Source organism: Brassica napus, chromosome A9, assembly GCF_020379485.1.
Source record: "Brassica napus cultivar Da-Ae chromosome A9, Da-Ae, whole genome shotgun sequence".
Taxonomy (NCBI): Eukaryota; Viridiplantae; Streptophyta; class Magnoliopsida; order Brassicales; family Brassicaceae; genus Brassica; species Brassica napus.
The window spans coordinates 14435069-14446851 of record NC_063442.1 but is presented as its reverse complement, the minus strand read 5'-3'; the positions used below and the strand labels follow the sequence as shown (position 1 = coordinate 14446851).

At 40.7% G+C, this 11783-nt stretch overlaps 1 non-coding gene and 1 pseudogene across 1 annotated transcript; one reads left to right on the top strand and one right to left on the bottom strand.

The window, feature by feature from the left end:
- Positions 1-232: 232 nt before the first annotated feature.
- On the bottom strand, positions 233-339 carry LOC125578762. The gene has a single exon (XR_007316845.1). It is a non-coding gene; the product is annotated as a small nucleolar RNA R71 (small nucleolar RNA).
- A 6993-nt stretch (positions 340-7332) lies between these two features.
- Positions 7333-8817, top strand: LOC125578283 (annotated as a pseudogene).
- Positions 8818-11783: the final 2966 nt, after the last annotated feature.

Sequence of the window (11783 nt, the reverse complement as noted above, 5' to 3'; positions counted from 1 at the left end):
TGGGTTACCGCACGAGCATCCTATGGACCATCTACAACGGTTCGAGGATTTAATCGCTGCTATTCGGATGGAAGGAGTCCTCGAAGATTACCTGCTGTGCAAGCTCTTCAGATACACACTGAATGGAGAATCGATGCACTGGCTTAGGCAGCTACCCATAGGATCCTTAACATCCTGGGCCGACATCAAGAATGCTTTCTTACGAAACTTCTTCGATGAGGCACGCACTGAAGAACTTCGAAACAAAATATCCACATTCTCGCAGGAGGCTGGAGAGTCCTTCAAAGATGCGTGGATTAGATTTAGGTTCTTCCAGCGAGACTGTCCACACCACGGATTTAACGAAGTGCAGCTGCTAAGCATTTTCTTTCGAGGTCTCGCCTTACAGTATCAAATGGCTCTTGATACGGCGAGTGAAGGAAACTTCACTACTCGGAATCCGTTAGAAGCTGTGAGACTTATCGAAAACCTTGCTAACAGCAGCAACACCAAAAACACTGACTCTGAACGGAAGAAGTCTGTAGCTTCTATCGGGAAGGAACATATGGACGAAGTAAGAGCTAAGTTAGATGTGGTGCACGAGCTTCTTAGGAAGCAAGTCTGTTTAGCTGAAGGAGAAGTAGCAGATATGGAAGGAGAAGAAAATGTGAACTTCATCGGAGGTATCGGATTCCAGAAATTTGGAAACCAGGGCGGAAACAGAAACTTCTTTGGAAATGGTCAAAGAAGTAACCAGAGTTCACAACAACAGCAAAAGCTACTCGAACTCCTACTACCAGAATCCACCACCCCAGACTCATGAAAGCAAGATCGAAGAAATGCTTGATCGAGTACTGTTGGGACAACAACATATCACCGTGGATTTCAACGGTAAAATAGACTCCGCCTACAACAATCTGAACACCAAAATCGAGACCTTAGGGACTCAGGTGAGAACACTTGAAACACAAGTGATTCAGACTGGCAAAACTATAAAGAGGCAAGAAGCATTCGCTAGAGAGGCAGGAGCTGACAAAGGAAAACACCACGTAAATGCCATCATAGATGATGATTTCTGGCAAGTGGTGAGACATGAAAAGCTTGAGGAAGGAGACTTCGAAATCGAAAGCTCCATGAGTCTCGGCGGATCCCAATGGTGTCGACCGATGTCGATGAACTCGCATCAATCGACAGACCATGACGAAAATCGATGGATGGATTACTCCAGTTATCGATCGACGTCGTCCGCTAAATCGACTGAATGCAATGCAGTTCGAATTCTAACTCATGAGGAATTCGCAGCTAAGCATCCTCACCCACCCTCCCCTTTCTATGATAAAATCGATCGATCGGTTGACCCAACCATCGATCGACAGAGTGAGTTCGACGTCGATCGTCACAACACACCTCCCATCGATCGACAGGCACCTCTGACATACCGAGTGCGGTTACCCTCAGTCGATAATGACTATATCAACGCACTCAAAACACCACCTAAACCAATAGATAGCCCACCCGAACCAAAACCCAACCCTTTAAATAGTTCACCAGAACCAGTTCAAGAAGATCAGGAAACTGAAGGGAGAAGGTTAAGGAAAAGAAAGGAGAAAATTCCTAAGTACCTTAAGAGGGAAGCTAACGATAAGGAGATGGATGGTTTCACTAAAAGAATCCTCAGAATTCCAATCGAAAAACCTTTTGATGAAGCTTACTTCACACACAGGTTGTGGATGTTCTTCAGAGAAAGAAAGGTAACTGAGGAAGACATTAGGAGAATGTTTCATCAAGTCAGAGAGAAGATGAGACACATGATCACATTGTCGAAGAAGAGTGATCCTGGGAAGTTTGCAATACCATGCGTAGTCAAGGGTGTTGAATTTCCCCATTCAATGTGTGACACAGGAGCATCAGTTAGTATCCTCCCTAGGATCATGGCAGACCATCTTGGTTTGACCATCGAACCTTCAACAGAATCCTTCACCTTCGTGGATCTTCAACAGGAGGTTTCATAAGAGATCTGGAGGTACAGATTGGTAATGCCCTTGTCCCGGTAGATTTTCATGTCTTAGACATCAAACTTAACTAGAACTCTTCACTTCTGCTTGGAAGATCTTTCCTAGCTACAATAGGAGCTGTTTGTGACATGAACAAAAACAAATTGTGTCTGATGCTGATAGACCCCAACATCCACTACGACCCTATCCGACCTAAGAGAAAAATTATTAATTTTGTGGATTACGGGAAAGAACTTGGCTTCATTGGCGCATGCCATTATGGAGCAGAGTACGAATCAGAGTACGAAACAGAGTACTCGGAATCGATAGACACCCACACTTTTCCATCGATCGATTCCAATGAGTCAACGGTGACCGATGACCGCAACAAAACATCGCTCGACGTTGATCAGCCGGTTGACCATTTCACTCTACCTAATCATTGTTATCCACACTTTGCCTTCCAACCTCCAAGCAAGAGAGCACGTGATGATTATTCCATAGGCAGTTGTGAAGACAGTGGTTTCCATGAATGTTTTGCAGTTGACATTGTAATTACATCACCTAACGAGGAACATACAGAGGAATACGATGATGATTATTGGAAGGAACGTGCAATAGAAATGTCTTTGCAGGATGAAAGATTTGAAACACATAAGTTCACCAACACGTTTCCAACATCGTTCGACGAAGTGCACTCCACATCGGTTGATACCCACCCTCGTCCAGCAAAACAACCGCTCACATCGATCGACACCCATATAGGAACATCGATCGATATTTGCGCCGGAGCGAAAATCCAGGAGCAGGAGAATATTCCCTCTCCAACTAGGTTTATAGATACCTATTTAAAACGTTTTGCACCCCTGAAACCACCTCCACACACCAGAGCAGACACACAAGCAGAAAAGATGAACACTCTTCCGTCTATATCAACAGGAAAATCCATGAAGAGCAATCATCTCAAGAACACAATTTCTGCAGAAATTATTCTGCCCTCGCTCGATGCATCTGTATCAACATCGATCGATACTACTCTTAAACCTAATCTTTCTATTTCTAAATTGAATAATAATGCAAACATTGATTACAGTTTTCTAACACCTGATGCATTTGGTATTTTCAGGGACCCTGATGGCAACGCACGTGCAATAGATGGAAGGATCTTACAAGTGTCCAGAGAGGACATAGCAGATATCCTTCAAGTGGCCAATGGACCTGACAACCTATTCTCACAGCAACGTGGCACTCCAGACGTCATTCAAACCAATCCAAACAAACACGTAGGAGTCGCCACAACAGAAATCAATCCATATCTATCATGCCAACCAAAAGGCCAAGCATCGATCGACGGGACAACTCAGACATCGATCGACAGGATAACACCAATGTCGACCGATAAGGATGACCAGACGTCGATCGACAGACGTTATGAATTTGGATACCGCGCTTTTGACATGTACAGAGCCAGAAAGTTCACTTGGGAACGAAGGGACGAGTATGGAGTCTACAGAGATGAGTGTGGACACGCACGAGGCGTAGATGGTGAGATGATACCTGTCACAAAGGACGACATCAGGAAATTATTGGAAAGAGCATCTCTTTTTGAAGAGAGCCACATCTGTCTTCCAGAACAAGCCACTTCCTTCACACTCACAAGACTGGCACCATAACTCTACACCAAAGATGAAATCAACGAGATGGTGACTGGTATTTGTGGAGCTCAGGAAAAACTGGGAGAGGAGCTCAAATCATTGGTAGAAAATACACATCAACCTTTGGATAGAGGCGACAATGAGATTTTCAGAAGTATGGTAGAAATGAGGACAGAAATTGAGAGTTTACGACAGCAACTTGAGAAGGAAGCCAGGACCTCAGCATCGATCGACGCACCACACCATCGATCAACGTCAGTCTTCCGACAGCCCAGATCCCTGCAGAACCTCAATGTTCAGCAGAACACAAGGCTGAATGGGAAGTCTCATACATCACCACGAGGATAAACGACATGTACTACCCTCTCAACAACAACGTGGACTGGCTGAGCACTAAAATCGAGGTACTACAGCAAGATCTAGACACCATTCGCAAGAAGGACCAACAACCAGCCACATCGATCGACGTGTGTACCATCACATCGCTTGACGCTAAGATTTCAGCCATGGATGATAGGCTGCATACTTACGACGACATGCATGACCGCTTCGTATCACCAGTCATGCTATATTTAAACAAATTGTCTAGTCAAATACTTCATGCCCAAAGGGATATTGATAAAATTACTAATGAAAATTTTTTACAGGCAAACTCATTTTCGATCGACAGGCTACGAGGGCCATGGATCAATGGCAAGAATCCTGTGGAGTTACAGGCAAACTCATCCTTTGTGTGCTGGCGGAAACCCACAGACGCCTTTGTGTACTGAACAGACAGCCCATGTCGCATCCCCGATCCTGAATAAGATCGTTGGGACGGCCATGGATCGAGGAAACGTACCAGCCAGTCTTAGGTGTTGTAGTAACCACGACTGAGGTTCCCATCATCCGCAAAGGTCCTACCACAAGGTCCGGCTCAAGGGTTATAAGAGCTGGATTTGCTAAAGCTGTCCAGGAGTTGCTTGCACAGGAACAAACCGAATTCAAGCAACTATTGATCCAGGAGTTGTCTGACTTAAAGCTGGAAGACACCTGCGAACCATTAGAGGTTCCAGAGCCCTTCCATTCAAGCCTGTTCTCCTCCATCGGCCAGAATGAAGCCGGCCTGATCATTTCCACCTTCATACTCAATCCATCCAACCAAATTGCTTCGGGTTCAGAGATATAGCCGACCATCAGAAGGAGTAGTATGTGGTGTACTCTTTTTCCTTATCGGGTTTTGTCCCACTGGGTTTTCCCGAAGGGTTTTAATGTGGCAACATGCAAGCATACTATGAGTTCTGATCCGGACATCTCAAACCGCGACCGGTCTATTGTTTTTCTTTAATTTATTTCGGTTAAGACTTTGGCCATTTGTCTAGGCCTTTTTATCTTTTAAAGTCCATTGAGGAACACCTATTTAAACCTTTGTAGTTGCCAATTTTCGGCTAAGTCTTTTTATGAAATCTTTTTTGCTTTAGCAAAGAAACCCTAAGTCTTTCAGTTGTGTGAAACCATTGAGAGCAGCCGTCTGACATATCAAAGAACCGATCCATTGTTCTTTGTGGAGTCCTTTGATCCATTCCATTCCTTGTCCGAATCTTGAGAGAGACATACGTCCAGCAAGAGCTGGATCCATATCTATCCTTCCATCCGTCCTTGGCATCTTGTTGAGAGAGACACACGTCCAGCAACAGATTCCATCGCCAAACTTCTCTTTTCTCTATCTTTTGTTCTAGATTTCATTCATCGATTTTATAAAACCCAAAAGAATCATATCTTGCTTATTTATCATTCATCCATTAGTCTCTCGGTTTCTCTTCTTGTTTCTATTGAAAACTCATAAAAGTTCATATCTGTTTCAGGTACAATCCCAAACAAGAGACGACCCGGCCGGTACCGTCCATCCGAGCCAAGGCTGAACCGCGGAACGGCCATCCGACCGGCCGTCCGTCCGTCCAATCCGACCATCCGTCCTGTGCCTACAACATTTTGGTATCAGAGCTGAAGTTTCCTGTGAAACTCAGTTCTTTCTGAACCCTAACCGTTGCACTTCAAAAAAAAAACATATTTACTTTCCATATTTTGAAATTTTCGGATTGTTCTCCAAGTTTTCGATTTTTGCATTTAAAAAAAAAAAAAATCAAATAGTTTTGCTTTCCTTCCAAGCTTTCGAAAATCAAAAAAATATTCCCACTTTCCTTTTTCAATCTTGATTCGATTTTCATCTTTAAATTTTGCATTTACTCTTTGTCTTGGTCGATACTCTAGTATCTGACCCAAGCCTCTATTTAAACCCTCTTGCCTTTGATATTTTCTTTGAGTATCTTTTTCAGAAACTATGGGAGATGTAGGTCAAGACCAAGCGGCCATAAACGCTCAGCTCCTAGCTGACAATGAAGAGCTGAGGGCGAGTCTTAGGGCTATCACCGCCGAGCTTGCTCAGCTACGGCAGGGAGGCAGGCCCAACGGACCTCGACCACCCGGAAGGAATCAGCCGGATCCGCATGACACTGACTCGGACGCGGACAGTACTGATGATACGCGCAGTCAGGACGAGGAGAGGCCAAACCGGGGAGGGAGGAGGAACGCGCGAGGACCCCGGGCCCAAGTAGGAGGAGGCCGCAACCATAGAGGAGGTGGAGACCGAGAGGAGGAAGAGCCATGGTTAGGAGGCAAGGCGCTTAAGCTTCTTCCCCCAACATTTGCCGGCAAGGTTGATCCGGATGCCTACATCGTGTGGGAGAAGCGCATGGAGTACATCTTCGACTATTACTAATATAGCGAGGCGAGGAAGGTTGCCCTAGCAGCAGCCCAGCTGACGGACAATGCTCTTTCATGGTGGGATCGAGACGTCGCCAAGTCCGGGCCAGTGTGGAGAGCGCGTAATTGGACCGAGATGCGGACCAAGCTTCGTGCGAGGTACATTCCATCTTACTACCAGCGTGATGTGCTAAAACTTTTTCGTAAACTTATGCAGGGAACTAAGACTGTGGAGGAATACTTTGAGGAGTTTGAGGCACTTAGGAATAAGCTTGAGATCGACGAGCCCGAAGAGACGATGATGTCCCAATTCCTGGAAGGGCTGCAAGACCGCATTGCCCGCAAGGTGGAGAGACAACAGTATGAAGACTTCAACGACCTACTGCACTTTGCTACGCAAGCCGGGCAGCACATCAAGCGCAAGACGGCCAGCACCAGCCGCAGCAAGCCTGCATGGACTCAACCGGGCTCAAAGCAAGGCGACAAGGGCAAGGCGATTGAGATTGAGAGCTGATTCAAGACAAACCAGGCTGACTCGTCCAATGCATACAAACCGGAGCAGGGTAAGACTGAAGCCCAAACTTTGCGTACTCGTGACATCATTTGTTATAAGTGTCAGAGCAAGGGCCACTACGCCCGGGATTGTCCAAACAAACGAGTGATGGTCCTAAAGGGGGATGGCGAGTATGAATCCCAAGATGAGGCAGAGGGCGAGACAGTGCTCTCGGATGAGGAAGTAACCGACTACCCGGAGACAGGCGAGCTGCTAGTGACCCGGAGAGCTCTTAGCACCCTCTTTAATCCAGAGACCATCCAACGGGAGAACATCTTTCACACAAGATGTAGTGTTGATCACAAGGTATGTAGCTTGATCATTGATGGCGGATCTTGTACTAACGTTGTAATGACCCTGCTCATAAGTAGAAAAGTCAAAGACCTTGACCTTAGTCATGGTCGAAGCGAGGAACGGTCATGGTCGAAAGACAGTTTTCTGCCGGTACGAGAAAATCGATAAAAACCGAGCAAGAGGAGATCGACGTTTTGAAACCGAAGAAGGAGAAGCATTGTCTAAGTAAATCAAGGAATGAGTTTTCTCATTTGAAGAAGAGGTTTAGAAGTTGTTGACATGGCAAAGAAAGTGAAGACGCGATGACATTTCGAGTACAGTTAGGAGCATGTTACAGCTGAAGCAAGACCTGTCGCTGTTTCTCCGATGCAACGTTGGTAATGGGTCCAAAGCGTTGTTCTGGTACGACTATTGGACTGAGTTAGGTCCTTTAATCCTCCTACTAGGTTCATCCGGGCCGAGGTCTCTTAGGATTCCTCTCTCAGCCACAGTCTCTCAAGTTGTTCGTAACGGTCACTGGAACCTGCCACCGGCGCGCTCCGAAAATGCTCTGACCCTTCAGATTATTCTATCTACTATGTCGGTTCCATCTGCAGCTTGCAGCGATGATGTGTATTTGTGGAGGCAGGGTTCTGGTGGTTTTGCTCCATCTTTCTCATCGAGGGTTACTTGGGAGAGAATCCGAGTCCCTAACCCCCCCCCCCCCCGTTGATTGGCACAAGGTAGTTTGGTTTAAGGAGGAAGTTCCTCGATATTCCTTTATCTCTTGGACTGCTTTCCTTGGTAGATTACCAACCCGAGATCGTCTAATCTCATGGGGACTACAAGTTCCGCCAGGTTGTGTCCTTTGCTCTCTCGCTGATGAGTCTATTAGTCATTTATTCTTCGATTGTTCTTTTGCGGTTGCTACTTGGAGTCGTTTCTGTGGCAGGTACATGGCGTCTCCACCGGCATCTCTAGCTGCAGTTGTCAGCTTGTGTCTCAACCTTCAGGGCCCTCATGCTCCTCGCGCTGTAGCGGTTTTGAAGCTCCTCAACCAGGTCGTCATCTACTCCCTTTGGCGTGAGCGGAATGCTCGTATCTTCAAAGGCGTCTCGACATCTCAGGAAGCTACTTTCAGGGTGGTGGATCGTGCAATGCGTGATAGGCTCCTTTCTGTGCCTAGGCCCGCAGCGACTGTTCGCTCTCCTTCTCTTCTTGAGCTCTATTTCTGCTTTATCTCCCCTTATAGTTAGTGCTGCTCTTTTCTCTCTTTCGGTTGCTGCTGCTCTTGTGTTCTTTGCTCTTTTTCTTTTGTGTAATAAGTTGTGGTTCACAACATGTAAAAAACTAAAAAACTGGTATAAATCTTAACATTTAGACCAAAAAAAAAAAAAAAAAAAAAACTTCTATAGAATTTGATTGCAAAAGAGTTAGAAAAAAAAAACGCAAAGAAGCGTAAGTGAACCATTATCATTTTATTAGCCTATGAACACAAGAAACTCTTAGATATGATGTTTTGAACTATTAAAAGAGAAAAAAAAACCAGTTGACAAAAGAAAGAGGAAAAAATCATGTTGACCGAACAAATGTAAACTTTGTAAAGTCAATATATGCTCACTTCTTTGTCATTATTGGAATTTTGTTATATGTTATTCTCCAACAATTCCACTATTTTTACTATATACAATAATTTTTATTTTTAAAAGCATTAAATATACTCCTTCCGTTTTTAATATAAGTTGTTTTATAATTATGAATATAGATTAAAAAAATCATATTTTTTTATATTTTCTAAACAAAAACAACATTAGTTATTTACCTAACCACAAATTAACCAATAATAAAATAGAAGGTATATTATCATTGGTCATAGAACATTAAATGTTGATAATTTTTACATAGAAAATCGAAAACATCATATAATTTAGAACATACAATTTTTTCTAAAACGACTTATATTAATAAATGGAGAGACTGTTATACTCCCTCTATTTCTATTTGTATGATATTTTAGAAGATATTTTTGTTTTAATTTGTAAGATTGTTTTGAAATTTTTTTATGTAAAACTATTAAAATAAGTGATTAAAATATTAAATGTTAATATGTTGCTTTTTTTTATTAGTTTAGAATAGCAATGATTAATAATATTTGGTTATTTTTTTGTTGTAATCAAATACTTTTGGTAAAAGTAAACTTTTCTTAATTTGTATGTTAAAGCTAGAACATTATATAAACATGGGGAGTATATGATAATTCATTAATTTAACCATATATATTCTTTTATTATTTTAATGTTCATTTTACATGTTTGAGGATAGTTCCAACTTATAATGTGAAGACCGAAAAGAGATTTGTAAAGCGTTGATGACGTTGGTAATCTGTCAGCATATCAGTCATATTTTCCTTATCCTGTAATTTCAATCTTATATTTGTAACCTTTTTTTTTGTAAATGAGTATTTGTAACATACTTTTGTCATATTTTAAGTCTTTAAAATTAGTTACTGAGTTGTATATCTAAATTAAGCTTAGTCCCAATTGATTTACATAAAACATACAAACTACATCCATGAGAAGTTTTTTATAAGTTTCTAGTTTTATTTAGTTTTTATAAGAAAGTTTCTTAACTTGTAATCATGCCTCTTGACATGAAATATTATATTCACAAAATAACGTCTAATATTGATATTTATTAGGGTTGAGGGACCCAGATGGAATAGTCCACCACGTGCAAGGTCATGTGTCGGTTACGGTCAAATTCCGCTGCTGTAACTAACACGTGTTATCCTAATAACCTCACGATACTCGGCCTTTGTTGTTGCCTTCTTTATATAAAGATGACCGCTCAGGTAACCGGTTTAGCATTTGTCATCGGCTTCTACACACGAGATTGTTCCCACCTTCTTCCACATCTCTATATATTAAGATAAACAAGAATTTGATTCACGTTTTGCCATATTTTTTATTCATTTAGTTTGACAATTTAGAAACTGATGAAAAATAATGAGTGCTTCAAGTGTGTATTCTAACAGTGTTAGTAATATACTACTAACATCAAGTTATCAACTACTTTTACGAATAAAATAAAAATCAAGTTATCAACTGAAGAATATTTCTTAAGAATTTTAAGCTAAGTTATGATTTTACATATTTGTTATGAATTTTTTAACCTGCAGTGTTCCAGTATATCTTAAAGAGTATAGGTAGTATATTGCTTTTTTTTGGACGAAAGGTAGTATATTGCTAAACTGAAAATGTTCTTAATTTAGTAATATAGAAAAAAAAAACTTATTAATATTTCATAAATTCGTTTAAAATTAAAATAATAAACATTATACTATATATTTTTGTTAGAATAATTTATTAGGCTAGAAAATATTTTTAACATATTCATGTACTGAAAAGACTATGCTACGTATTTTTGTCGATTTGTTTTTGGATTCTTTCACCAAAACAACATTTAGATTATTAAGTAACTATTCGTAAATGTATGAAAATCTTATAATATAATCGCATAATTTGGAGTTAGAATAAATTGACATTACTGTATAAAATGATAAATCATGTTCGTGAGTTATTATTTCCTAAACCCGAAAAAGTATAGATAATAATCACATGCGATTAGATGCACAATATGTTTATTATACATGTAACAAATATGACTGAAATAACTTTAATAAAGATCTTAGAAATATCGACGAACCTCGAATCTTAAGTTTGGGTAACATGTGCGATGGGTCATGGTCTTTTACGGTATAGTTTATCGAGTATGGATGGACTTGGGTAGATAATTTGGAAAGAGTTCAATTTACAGGGACATGAAACTATATTCGGCGAGAGTCTGCCATGCATTTAGAAGTGGAAGCATTAAAATGGACGATAGAGAGCATGATTCAGCATTCGACATATTAGAGCTTCGGAACGGACTGGAAAGATTTGATCGTCATGATTAAGGAGCTCCAAATTTGGTCAAGATTTTCAACATAATTAGAGAGAATAGAGACCCTGCAGATATGTTTATCGAACTTCAAGATTACTCATATTCCACGAGCGCAAAATCAGATTCCGGACTCTTTAGCTAGAACGACAAGATCTTTCTATAGAAGACTTTATTTTATTGGTTGTTATATTTCGGTCTGGTTATCACCTCAAGTTTGAAAAATAGAATAGTCTTTCGTTATCAGAAAAAAAAAATCTTAGAAATTGAGTTAACTTCAGTGGTAACTGTTGTAATAAACATGTAACTAAAAGTTAGTTTCATTTAATAACTACAAAGGGATAAGATAGATTTCACGTTTTACTTGAAAACCACAATAAAAATGTAGCATGCTAAAAGACCCAAATAAGTACTACTACGTAAAGGTGGACACATATCGAATACTACTATACTTTTTAAGTATTTGTGTTTTGTTTTGTATTTAATGGATAATTTTTTTATTTGTTTTATTTTGGATATCCAAATTTTTTTACAAATATTTATGGATATCTACAGATATCTCATCCATTTTATGAAATTCAAAAAAAATCTAGAAAAAACCTATACAAAATTGCTTTAAAAAAAATCTTTGTATATAATAAATAAAAG